This window comes from Chiloscyllium punctatum, chromosome 8 (genome assembly GCF_047496795.1).
Source record: "Chiloscyllium punctatum isolate Juve2018m chromosome 8, sChiPun1.3, whole genome shotgun sequence".
Classification (NCBI taxonomy): domain Eukaryota; kingdom Metazoa; phylum Chordata; class Chondrichthyes; order Orectolobiformes; family Hemiscylliidae; genus Chiloscyllium; species Chiloscyllium punctatum.
Window position 1 is genome coordinate 68,117,560 of NC_092746.1, and position 12,569 is coordinate 68,130,128.

Here is a 12,569-nt window from a genome sequence, read left to right on the forward strand (position 1 = left end):
CCTTTTAAGTAATAGACTGCTTTTCATTCTTCTTGCCAAAGTGAACAACCTCAACTTGTGCCAAATTGTACTCCAACTGCCAGATTTTGCCCATTTAACCAACCTATATTTGTCTACAACCTCCTTATGTCTTTTTCACAGCATACTTTTCTAGTTATCTTGGTGTCATCTGCAAACGTAGCTAATACATCTTCACTGCCCTCTGCCATTGATGTAGTTTGTAAAATATTGGGGTCCTCAGCACGGACCTCTTCAGGAATCTCACATCATGCCAATCAAAGATTCATTTATACATTCTCTCTGGTTTCTGCCAACTGGAATTTTACCCCTGCACAATGTGCCTTGGGATTTTTTTGTAGCAAGAAAGATCCTGTCCCTAAGTGTTATTGTTGTGATTCTGACAAGGTCATTTGTCCAATTAATATTTCTTCCTACAATGTTTTGTTTTCCTAGCTTGGCATATATAGATTTGAGTCAAAATTCAGGTGATGCTATTGCACTGCGACAGCTGGAATTTGAGAAGGCAAGATATTATCCCCTGACCTATCTTTACGGCTCAGTTCCGGATCTTAAGAATTATTTACATAATACAGTATAGTTTTTCACCTTTGCTGGTACTGCTGCTACTATTGTGCCCAACCTGGAGATCCAGTGGCTGTTCTTGGTAGATTCTTGGTCCTCTTCTAATGAGGAAGTCAACAGGCTGATACAGCATAAGATGTGAAATGCTACTTCAATGCTTCCTTACATTAGAGTCCTCTATTTAAATGATGATTAATCCTACTGGATTTATAGGAAAGCCCTTGGTTTTGACAAATATATCTTCTGTAATGAGGCTGGATAGCGTAATTGGTAGAAGAAGGATCACCTCTCCTTAGTCAACTCCTTCCCCATTGGAAGTTAACATGGGTCAGAGAGATCTTGATACCATTTCTTTCTCCTCTACTGCCACATTGCTGGCTGTAACTCTGCTCTATTAAAAGAGAAAGATTCCGGTTATGTTGCCTCCATTTCCATTTTTGGAATATAATTAGAATGCAGGGACTGAAAGAAGTGTGAATGCTGTAAATCTGAAGCAAAAACAAAAACTACTGGTAAAGCTGAGCAGGTCTGGAAGCATCAATGCAGAGAAATCAGAGTTAATGTTTCAAGTCTTGTGACTAGAGTTCTGAGGAAGTGTCACCGGACTGAAAAGTTAACTCTGATTTTCCTTCACAGATGCAGCTAGACCCATTGAGTTTTTTCCAGCAATTTCTGTTTTTTGTTTTAGAGTGGAGGGAATGCAGTACAGGGAGGCTCAGTCTCTTAAAATTTTCTGTGGCTGGTTTAATAGTATAAAAACCTGGGAGGACAGGTTCCATTTCAAATTCCTCTAATACACATTAGTGTAGGTTCACGTTGGAGAGCATGTTCCAGGATTAGATCAGAACATTAGAAGGTCATTCCAACTTGAATACACAGAATTGCAGAAAAAAATTTAAAATACTTGGGGTGAAGCATGAGTTGCTTGGGGAGTTTGCAAATAGCTGATTGTGTATAGTCCTTGTTTCCTTTTCACATTTCTTTTTTCAAATCAGTTATGGAAATTTTTTATTCACCTTGGAAACTGCACCATGGTTATGTATGGAAGAAATCATTGCACTTTGGCAAAAGGACTTTGTAACTCCTGTCACACTGTCATCTGTAACACAATAGTTCAAGTGAAACCCAAGCACAGCCTGGAGGAAAACACCTGACACAAAATCATGCAAAATCAGCACATTGTTTGCAGATATTCAACCGAATTCATTACCTATGGGCAAAATAAGCAATGTTGGATGACATTTTCCTTTGGAAAGGAAATGTCACTTTATAACTGAAATTTACATGCCCCAGATGAAATAATGTGATTGTGCTGTTTTGGAAGTGTACTTCTTAAATAGGCCTGCCAAGAGCAGTTAAACATATTCTACCAAATTTCATCGCAGGACATATCTGTATTAAAAACTGAGATACGAGAAATTTATATACTACAAAACGAGACATTTGAATGTGTTTTCCTTCAGTGAAATTAAAGGACCAAATAGACTAAAGTCACAGAGGCATAGAGATGTACAGCACGGAAACAGATCCTTTGGTTCAACTCATCCAGTCCGACCAGATATCACACCCCAATCTAGTCCCACCTGCCAGCACCCGGCCCATATCCCTCCAAACCCTTCCTATTCATATACCTATCCAAATGCCTTCTAAATGTTGCAATTGTACCAGCCTCCACCACTTCCTCTGGCAGTTCATTCCATACCCGTACCACCCTCTGCGTGAAAAAGTTGCCCCTTAGGTCTCTTTTATATCTTTCCCCTCTCACCCTAAACCTATACCCTCTAGTTCTGGACTCCCTCACCCCAGGGAAAATATTTTGTCTACTTATCCTATCCATGCCCCTCATAATTTTGTGAACCTCTATAAGGTCACCCCTCAGCCTCCGGCGCTCCAGGGAAAACATCCCCAGCCTGTTCAGTCTCTCCCTTTAGCTCAAATCCTTCAACCTTGGCAACATCCTTGTAAATCTTTTCTGGACCCTTTCAAGTTTCACAACATCCTTCCGATAGGACGGAGATCAGAATTGCACGCAATATTCCAAAAGTGGACTAACCAATGTCTTGTACAGCCGCAACATGACCTCCCAACTCCTGTACTCAATACTCTGACCAAAAAAGGAAAGCATACCAAATGCTTTCTTCACTATCCTATCTACCTGTGACCCTTTCAAAGAGCTATGAACCTGCACTCCAAGGTCTCGATGTTCAGCTTGCTGTCAAACAGATGGCTAATTATGCTTATGTGGAGGACTGGTTACAGTTACATACATACCTGACTGTAGCTACGCACAGAGAACTGGTTGAACTGATCACCTAGCCAAATTTGCAATATATCTTGTCACTTCCCTTGTTCCAATATATGCTTTCTCCCACCGCCCCCCCAACCCCGCCCGCTCACCACAACACCCCTGCTGCTTAGCTTCTGATCCAAAAACGATATCTTAATTCATCAAACCTCAAGCTGAGAACCGACACTTGTCCAAGACACTTCTATCCTGAGTGATCAAGGTATGGATTAGATTGGCAAACCTCCCAACCACCATTTCCCCCAATAGAGCTGTGTGTCGAAGATCCTACAAGATTAATCTACAATTCCTGGAGACTTCAGGAAAATCTTGAAAGCTTGGCAACTTCAGAATGTGACTTTGATTGTTGGTCATTATGGGACCTGTAGTTAGTTCTTTTGATTAATCCATGGAACAGAAGAGGAATGCTAGTTACAATGTGTTAGAATGTTAATTCAGAAAATCTCCATCAAACTCAAAACTACCACAGGAATTTAGGATGAACACTTCAGCATAACAATGCACTTTTCAAACATTTCAACGTGACAAATGCTGTGCTTACACAACAAAGCATCAGAAGCGAGCAAATCTTTCAACAAAGGCAATAGGAAGTCACTATAATTTTAGGCTACTAATCACTTTGATCAGGCCATAATTATAATCTTGAGGCCTGGCAACAAAGATGGAGTGGATCAAAGTGAATCTGAAGGCTTCAATAAAACTCAGGATGAATGCTGTAATTTTTGTTATTTATGTCACAATTTCCAGAAACTCCAGTCACCACCATAACCACAATGTTAAGTGTTATCTCGAGGTATTGCAGTTATAGAGTCATAGAGATGTACAGCATGGAAACAGACCCTTCGGTCCAACCCGTCCATGCTGACCAGATATCCCAATCCAATCTAGTCCCACCTGCCAGTACCCAGCCCATATCCCTCCAAACCCTTCCTATTCATATACGCATCCAAATGCCTCTTAAATGTGGCAATTGTACCAGACTCCACCACATCCTTTGCCAGCTCATTCCATACACGTACCACCCTCTGCGTGAAAAAGTTGCCCCTTAGGTCTCTTTTATATATTTCCCTTCTCACCCGAAACCTATGCCTTCTAGTTCTGGATTCCCCGACCCCAGGAAAAAGACTTTGCCGATTTATCCTATCCATGCCTCTCATAATTTTGTAAACATCTATAAGGTCACCCCTCAGCCTCTGATGCTCCAGGGAAAACAGCCCCAGCCTGTTCAGCCTTTCCCTGTAGCTCAAATCCTCCAACCCTGGCAACATCCTTGTAAATCTTTTCTGAACCGTTTCAAGTTTCACAACATCTTTCCGATAGGAAGGAGACCAGAATTGCACGCAATATTCCAACAGTGGCCTAACCAATGTCCTGTACAGCCGCAACATAACCTCCCAACTCCTGTACTCAATACTCTGACCAATAAAGGAAAGCATACCAAATGCTTTCTTCACTATCCTATCTACCTGCAACTCCACTTTCAAGGAAATATGAACCTGCACTCCAAGGTCTCTTTGTTCAGCAACGCTCCCTACAACCTTACCATTAAGAGTAGAAGTCCTGCTAAGATTTGCTTTCCCAAAATGCAGCACCTCGCATTTATCTGAATTAAACTCCATCTGCCAATTCTCAGCCCATTGGCCCATCTGGTCCAGATCCTGTTGTAATCTGAGGTAACTCTCTGCTGTACCTCCACCTCCAATTTTGGTGTCTTCTGCAAACTTACTAACTGTACCTCTTATGCCCGCATCCAAATCATTTATGTAAATTACAAAAAGTAGAGGGCCCAGCACCGATCCTTGTGGCACTCCACTGATTACAGGCCTCCAGTCTGAAAAACAACCCTCCACCACCACCCTCTGTCTTCTACCTTTGAGCCAGTTCTGTATCCAAATGGCTAGTTCTCCCTGTATTCCATGAGATCTAAGCTTGCTAATCAGTCTCCCCTGGGGAACCTTGTTGAACGCCTTACTGAAGTCCATATGGATCACATCTACTGCTCTGCCCTCATCAATCTTCTTTGTTACTTCCTCAAAAATCTCAAACAAGTTTGTGAGACATGATTTCCCACGTACAAAGCCATGTTGACTATCCTGAATCAGTCCTTGCCTTTCCAAATACATGTACATCCTGTCCCTCAGGATTCCCTCCAACAACTTGCCCACCACTGAGGTCAGGCTCACCGGTCTATAGTTCCCTGGCTTGTCTTTACCGCCCTTCTTAAACAGTGGCACCACATTTGCCAACCTCCAGTCTTCCGGCACCTCACTGTGACTATCGATGATACACGTGGCCCAGCAATCACTGCTCTAGCTTCCCACAGAGTTCTCGCTTCCCACAGAGTTCTCGGGTACACCTGATCAGATCCTGGGGATTTATCCACCTTTAATCGTTTCAAGACACCCAGCACTTCCTCCTCTGTAATCTGGACATTTTGCAAGATGTCACCATCTATTTCCCTACAGTCTATGTCTTCCATATCTTTTTTCACAGTAAATACTGATGCAAAATATTCATTTAGTATCTCCCCCATTTTCTGTGGCTCCACACAAAGGCCGTCTTGCTGATCTTTGAGGGGCCCTATTCGCTCTCTAGTTACCCTTTTGTCCTTAATATATTTGTAAAAACCCTTTGGATTCTCCTTAATTCTATTAACCAAAGTTATCTCATGTCCCCGTTTTGCTCTCCTGATTTCCCCCTTAAGTATACTCCTACTTTCTTTATACTCTCCTAAGGATTCACTCAATCTATCCTGTCTATACCTGACATATGCTTCCTTCTTATTCTTAACCAAACCCTCAATTTCTTTAGTCATCCAGCATTCCCGATACCTACCAGTTGCAATTTATTATCTGCTGTAGTATGGTGAGCTTTCAAAGGGGTGTAAGGTATTGAGTGGAGGTGTAGGATATCTTTGTGAGAGCACACTTCTGATGTTAGTTTGTGGGTGAATCATCTTACTTTTGCTTATCTGGTAAAATCTGTAAACCTCTTGTCAACTTGAAACCAAGTGGTAAGTCGCATTTGCCACACAAATGTCAGGGAATGACCATCTCCAATAAGAGGTGATTTAACACCACCATTCAATTGCATTACTACCACTGTATCCTTTGGGTTATCAAATATAGTTGTGGTTGTTAAGATTAGTCATTTTAGCTCTAGGATATCTCTGCAGGCATTCCTTGGGGTAGCTTCCAAGGACCAACCATCTTCAGCTGCTTCACCAATGATCTTTCCTCCAAAATAAGGTCAGAAGTGGTGATATTGACCAATGATTGCATATGTTCAGCACTATTTGAGACTCCTCAGATACTGGAGTAGTCCATGTCCAAATGCAGCAAGACATGGAAGTAAGCAAGCTTGGCTGACAAGTGGCAAGTAACATTAGCACCACACAAATGCCAGGCAGTGGCCATCTCCAATAAGAGACAATTTAACAACTGCCTCTTGACCTTTAATTGTGTTACTAACACTGAATCCCCCATTACCTTTGGAGTTGCCATTGACCAAAAATTGAACTGGATCTGTATTATAAATGCAATAGCTAGAAGAACAGCTCAGAGTCTAGGAATACTGGAGTGAGTAACTCACCTCCTGCGTCCCCAGTGACTATCTACCATCTACAAAGTACAAATCAGCAGTATGTTGGAATGCTCTTTCACTTGCCTGGACAAGTGCAGCTCCAACCACTCTCAAGAAACTTGACATCAGGCCAAAACACCTTGCTTGATGGGCACTACATCCACAAATATTCAGTCACTCTATCACCAACGTTTAGTAGCATCAGTGTGTATCATCTACAAGATGGACCACAGAAATTCATTAAAGATCCTTAGACAGTACCTTCCAAACCCATAACCGGTACTATCTAGAAGAGCAAGGGCAACAGATATAAGGGAACAACACAACCTGCACATTCCCTTCTGAGCTGCTCACCATCCTACCTTGAAATATATCATCCTGCCTTCAGTCTCACTTGGTCTAAATCCTAGAATTCCCTCCCTAATGACATTGTGGGTTTACCTTCATGGACTGCAGCTCACCACGTTCTTAGGGGAAACTAAGGACAAGCTGTAATCACTGGCCCAGCCAGTGATGCCCAGGCCCCACAAGTGAAGTTAAAAAAAAACAGCATTCCTTGAGCATCTCTCCCATGGATTGATACCTGTTTGAAAGATGATAAACAGAATTGTCCTCCTCAACAGATAGTCCAATATGCTGGTTGATCACTATCAATAAATAATACAGTCTCTTGTGAAAAATTCAAAGGGATCAGGCACATCGAACCAGACACATGCAAGAAAAGGACTGCAGAACTCCCACCTCAGTCCTTTACAGACCTTCCAAATCTTCTCATTTAAGAAAGGTGAAGATGATCTTGTAATTGCAAACTTCAGAGAACTTTGTAGCAGTTGGTACCAATGAACTGAACAATATGTGGTAGTTTAGAAGGCAAGATCAGCTAGTACTTCCAGTAGCATCAACATTACATTAATTGTGTGCGCAGAAATCATAAGCCATAAAAGGCTATAATGCATTTACTACTTACATTTAGATATGATAAAGGAAAAGGATATGGAAGATATAGACTGTAGGGAAATAAGTGGTGACATCTTGAAAAATGTCCATATTACAGAGGAGGAAGTGCTGGATGTCTTGAAATGCATAAAAGTGGATAAATCCCCAGGATCTGATCAGGTATACCCTAGAACTCTGTGGGAAGCTAGAGAAGTGATTGCTGGGCCTCTTGCTGAGATATTTGTATCATCGATAGTCACAGTTGAGGTGCCGGAAGACTGGAGGTTGGCTAACGTGGTGCCACTGTTTAAGAAGGGTGATAAGAACAAGCCAGAGAACTATCGACCAGGGAGCCTGACGTCGGTGGTGGGCAAGTTGTTGGAGGGAATCCTGAGCGACAGGATGTACATGTATTTGGAAAGGCAAGGACTGATTAGGGATAGTCAACATGGCTTTGTGTGTGGGGAATCATGTCTCACAAACTTGATTGAGTTTTTTGAAGAAGTAACAAAGAGGACTGATGAGGGCAGAGAGGTAGATGTGATCTATATAGACTTTAGTAAGGCATTTGACAAGGTTCCCCATGGGAGACTGATTAGCAAGGTTAGATCTCATGGAATACAGGAAGAACTAGCCATTTGGATATAGAACTGGCTCACAGGTAGAAGACAGGGGGTGGTGGTGGAGGGTTGTTTTTCAGACTGGAGGCCTGTGACCAGTAGAGTACCACAAGGGTCCTCTACTTTTTGTCATTTACATAAATGATTTGGATGCGAGCATAAGAGGTACAGTTAGTAAGTTTGCAGATGACACCAAAATTGGAGGTGTAGTGGACAGTGAAGAGGGTTACCTCAGATTACAACAGGATCTGGACCAGATGGACCAATGGGCTGAGAAGTGGCAGATGGAGTTTAACTCACATAAATGCGAGGCTGGTCCAATTGCAACATTTAAGAGGCATTTGGACAGATATATGAATAGGAAGGGTTTGGAGGGATATGGGCCTTTTGCTGGCAGGTGGGACTAGATTGGGTGGGATATCTGGTCAGCATGTACGGGTTGGACTGAAGGGTCTGTTTCCATGCTGTACATCTCTATGACTCTATAATCTATTCATTCTGTAGCATTCTTAAAACATTAATTTTCTTTCAAAAATAGGGCGGTGTGCTATTTCAGCAAGACAACATGTCATAAATACCAACCAAAAAGTAGCAAAGAATAACGATTATGTCGGACAATTTTTTTTAAAAGTAGAACTGCTCCATTGAAATGCAATGAAGTATTCCACATTTAAGACATGGTTTTGCAATCCTGACCAATTAACTGTAGGCTCAGCTGTGTCCATAGCCAGGGGAACATGTCACACTGAGTACTTTGATCGATGCCTTCCCTCTAATTTGAACAGGTAGAGGAAAAGCTTCCTAGAACACCTGGCCCAGAGCGCAATTGGACAGTTATTTCAAAATCTAGCTCTTAGAAGTCTGCATTTTGTTGTCGAAAGAAAAAGTTAAGGGAAGCAGGGAGTGATTTTCGATTTAGAAAATCTACTTGTTTACTATGACAACCTGACAGGCATAAATCACTATCATCAAGGTTCCCATTTCTGCTGCTTAGAATCGGGAAACCTCCCACTTTAAGAAGTTGGCAGATATTGTTATGATTATAATTTTAGACTAACAACATAACAATTGAAATTATCTAATGACAGTGTGGGTCCTTGTGGGTAATGGCTTCAAGTCTGGACTGTACTGCAATCCTGCTGCCTGGACATATTACACACAGGGACAAGCCCCAACTCATGAGTTCAACCAGAGTGAATTTCAGGGCTCATGGCTTGCTCTCATCGCACTCACTCACTTTGCATCTGCTTGTACTAGGGTTAGTGAAGCATAGCATAAGAAAGGGGCAGCTGGAGTGATGTCAAGATCTCTCATGCCTATGCAGTTGATGTTGAGGAGTGCCACCAGTGATAAAGTGCAGGTTTGTGTGCATATCCAGTAGATACTGAATACTATGGATTTCCCACCTGGAAGTTGGACCCTCCAACATTCTGGATGAATGTGTCCCATCTTATTTAAATGGAAACACCTTGGCTTCTTATTTCACCTCCACCCTCAGTACTTGCCCTTCTGATGGAGGAGACCCTGGCATATTCCCAGTTATTCATTCCTCACCTTTACTACTTGCCTTCCTTTCATGCTCCCATTTTCTATCCCTTTTGAATTTATGAGGATGACATACTTTTATGGATTAGCTTATAATTATCAGCTGTTATTGCAGTTTGTCTAACAGTTGCAAACCTTTAGTTCTTTGCTGATCACACAAGAGCAGGTAGGAAAGTGAGTTGTGTGAAGAGGACATAAATAGCCTCCAAAGGAATTCGAATCGCTTAAGTAAGTAGACAAAGATTTGGCAAATGGAATACAATGTGGAAAGGTGTGAAATTACCCATTTTGGCAGAAAGATGTAAAAAGAAGAAAATTTCTAAATGGTGAGAGATTGTAGGGTTCTGGGTGTCCATGTGCATGATTAGTGAAAGGTTAGTATGTAAGGCAAATAACCAGGAAAGCTAATAGAATATCATGTTTTATTGTGAGGGAACTGAATGTAAGAGTAGGGAGGTTATGTTTCAGTTATAAAGGGCATTGGTAAGACCGCATCTCAAGTGTTGTGTACTGCACTGGTCACCATTCTTAAGGAAGCATGTTAATGAATTGGCAATGCTTCAGCGAAGGTTTACTAGATTAATTTCTGGAATGAGTGAATTGCCTTATCAGGAAAGGCTAGACACGCTGGCCTGTATCCTCTGGAGTTTAGAAGAGTCGGAGGTGACTTAATTAAAACATATACAATCCTGAGGCACATCCATATCAACACTCAAAGTGGCTTTGCAACTTTTAAACCAGAGAATTTGGAAACTACAATAAGATTAGGGTTAGGGAATCTAATCTAATCCACTCTACTGTTGAAAAATGGTATGATTTCAATGCTATCCACTCCAATGCCTACCAATGGATTGTTGGATTAGACTGCATCTCTTTGGGTGGGGGTTGTGGAAGTGAGGTCACAATCAGATTGCCAGTTTCAGGTTCAAGGAGCCATGTGGCTCACTGTAGTTCCTTTACACATGTACTTCATTCTGCTATTTCCTTCAGATATTCTCCCAAATTCAAGATTCATCAAATTATATGCTTGGAGTGTCTTTTTTTTTAGATTACTTACAGTGTGGAAACAGGCCCTTCGGCCCAACAAGTCCACACTGACCCACCGAAGCGTAACCCACTCATTCCCCTACGTTTACCCCTTTACCTAACACTACAGGCAATTTAGCATGGCCAATTCACCTGATCTGCACATCTTTTGGACTGTGAATACTGGCATTGAATTCTATCTCGTATTGTTAATCAGTTGGGTAATCCAGAAATCATGTTTCGTGTTTTTTTAGAAAGTCATTAACAGAAAAACATTTGCCTACTTTTACAATCTGTCGATATTTGCTTGCAATATTTCACCTGTTGCTTATGGAGGGTAAATTACCTTATTAGAATAGTGTTATCAATGGAGAGACCAAAGTCATATTTAGTAGCATTAAAAAAAATGAAGAATGAAAGGATTCCATTTCATCCATTGAGCTAATTTCTCTAGTATTTCCCGTGGTTCAGGCTAGCATTGAACTACACTACAAATTCCCAAACATTTTTAATTGAGTTGTCTTGCCTGGTCAATTATTCCAAACAGTTATAAGCATTGAGCAAATTATTTTCTAACACATTAAACTTACAATTCACTGAATTGTTTTTATGTCCTGAAATATATGTAACCTGAAAGAATGAGAATGTCACCTTGTTTGGAGAGCTGGGAGGTACAGACTTTATAGTAAATTCCTGACCCTCTGAACTTCTCAATTCTTTGACATCCTGACCCTCTGATCCCCAGGATCTTGACTCTCCAAATCCACCATCACCCTCTGACCAGACCCACCTCATTCTCTGTCACCCAGCACTGACATTCTGCCATACCATACAATCTCCAAGCACCTCACGTTATGAAAACTTAACTTTTACATCCCCTGACGCTGACACCCTGACAACCTGATTCCCTCAACCCTCCGAATCCTCCAAATGTTGATAACACTTTGATCCTTCGTGGTTGTTTGACTCTGTGCTGACCATCCAACACATCAACCCACTGATTTTCATTGATCCTCCACTTCCCCTGACCATTCAACCCTCTTCTGACCCTCCTGGACCTGCCTTCCAATGTTTTAACACCCATTCAACACAACCTCACCTCCCTACCATCTTATCAGTCTGCCACTCTATGACCCTTCCACACGATCACCCTTTCTGGATGGCACATGACCAACTTTGCCACCCTAGCTCACTCACACTCATTGACTACCACATGTTAAAGCTATTTGAATGGCCCAAAGGTTTTCAGGATGTTAGTGAATGAAGACATATCAGAATATGGCAGCTAGTATCATAAAAAGGAGGCATGGTTGTGCGTCATCTTTTGAGTCTACACTACGGAGTAGGACTCTAATATTAGGTGCGCTTTAGGTTTCTGAAGATACCTACTTTGGAATTCTCAACCGAAAATGTGGAGGTAATGTGATAAAGTCAGAACAGCAACAGCATTACAAGGATGATTCCTGCTCCCAGAAGATTCAGGCCAAGTGTCCTTTATTTCCCATTGGGCATCATGCTTCCTATGGGAAGTGATCCTATAGGAGATGATGCTGACAACTGCTCAGTGAAAGTCATACCCCCTGACGGTACAGCTACTTATGTCTGGACTCTTGCTGTGTTCAAATACACTTTGATGGAACCAGTGAAGCAGACAGTTGTGTTTTCACCTGTTGATTGAAACTGTACTGTGGGGGTTCTATGATTCTATGATGCTATGATTCTATGACTCTGCTTCCACAGCTATCCATGACAAGGAGTTCCGAAGGTCTGTAGCCCTCAGAGATGAGAAATTTCTCCTTGCCTCAATTTTAAATTGGCACCCATTTATTTTGAGATTATACAATCTGGTACTATACTCTCCCTTAAAGGGAAACATTCTGCCAAGCTCCTTAAGAAATGTCACAACCTAAAATTTTGTTCTAAATGCTCTGCTTCTAATGCTTTAAAAAACATAGACTACAGCCATCAGTCAG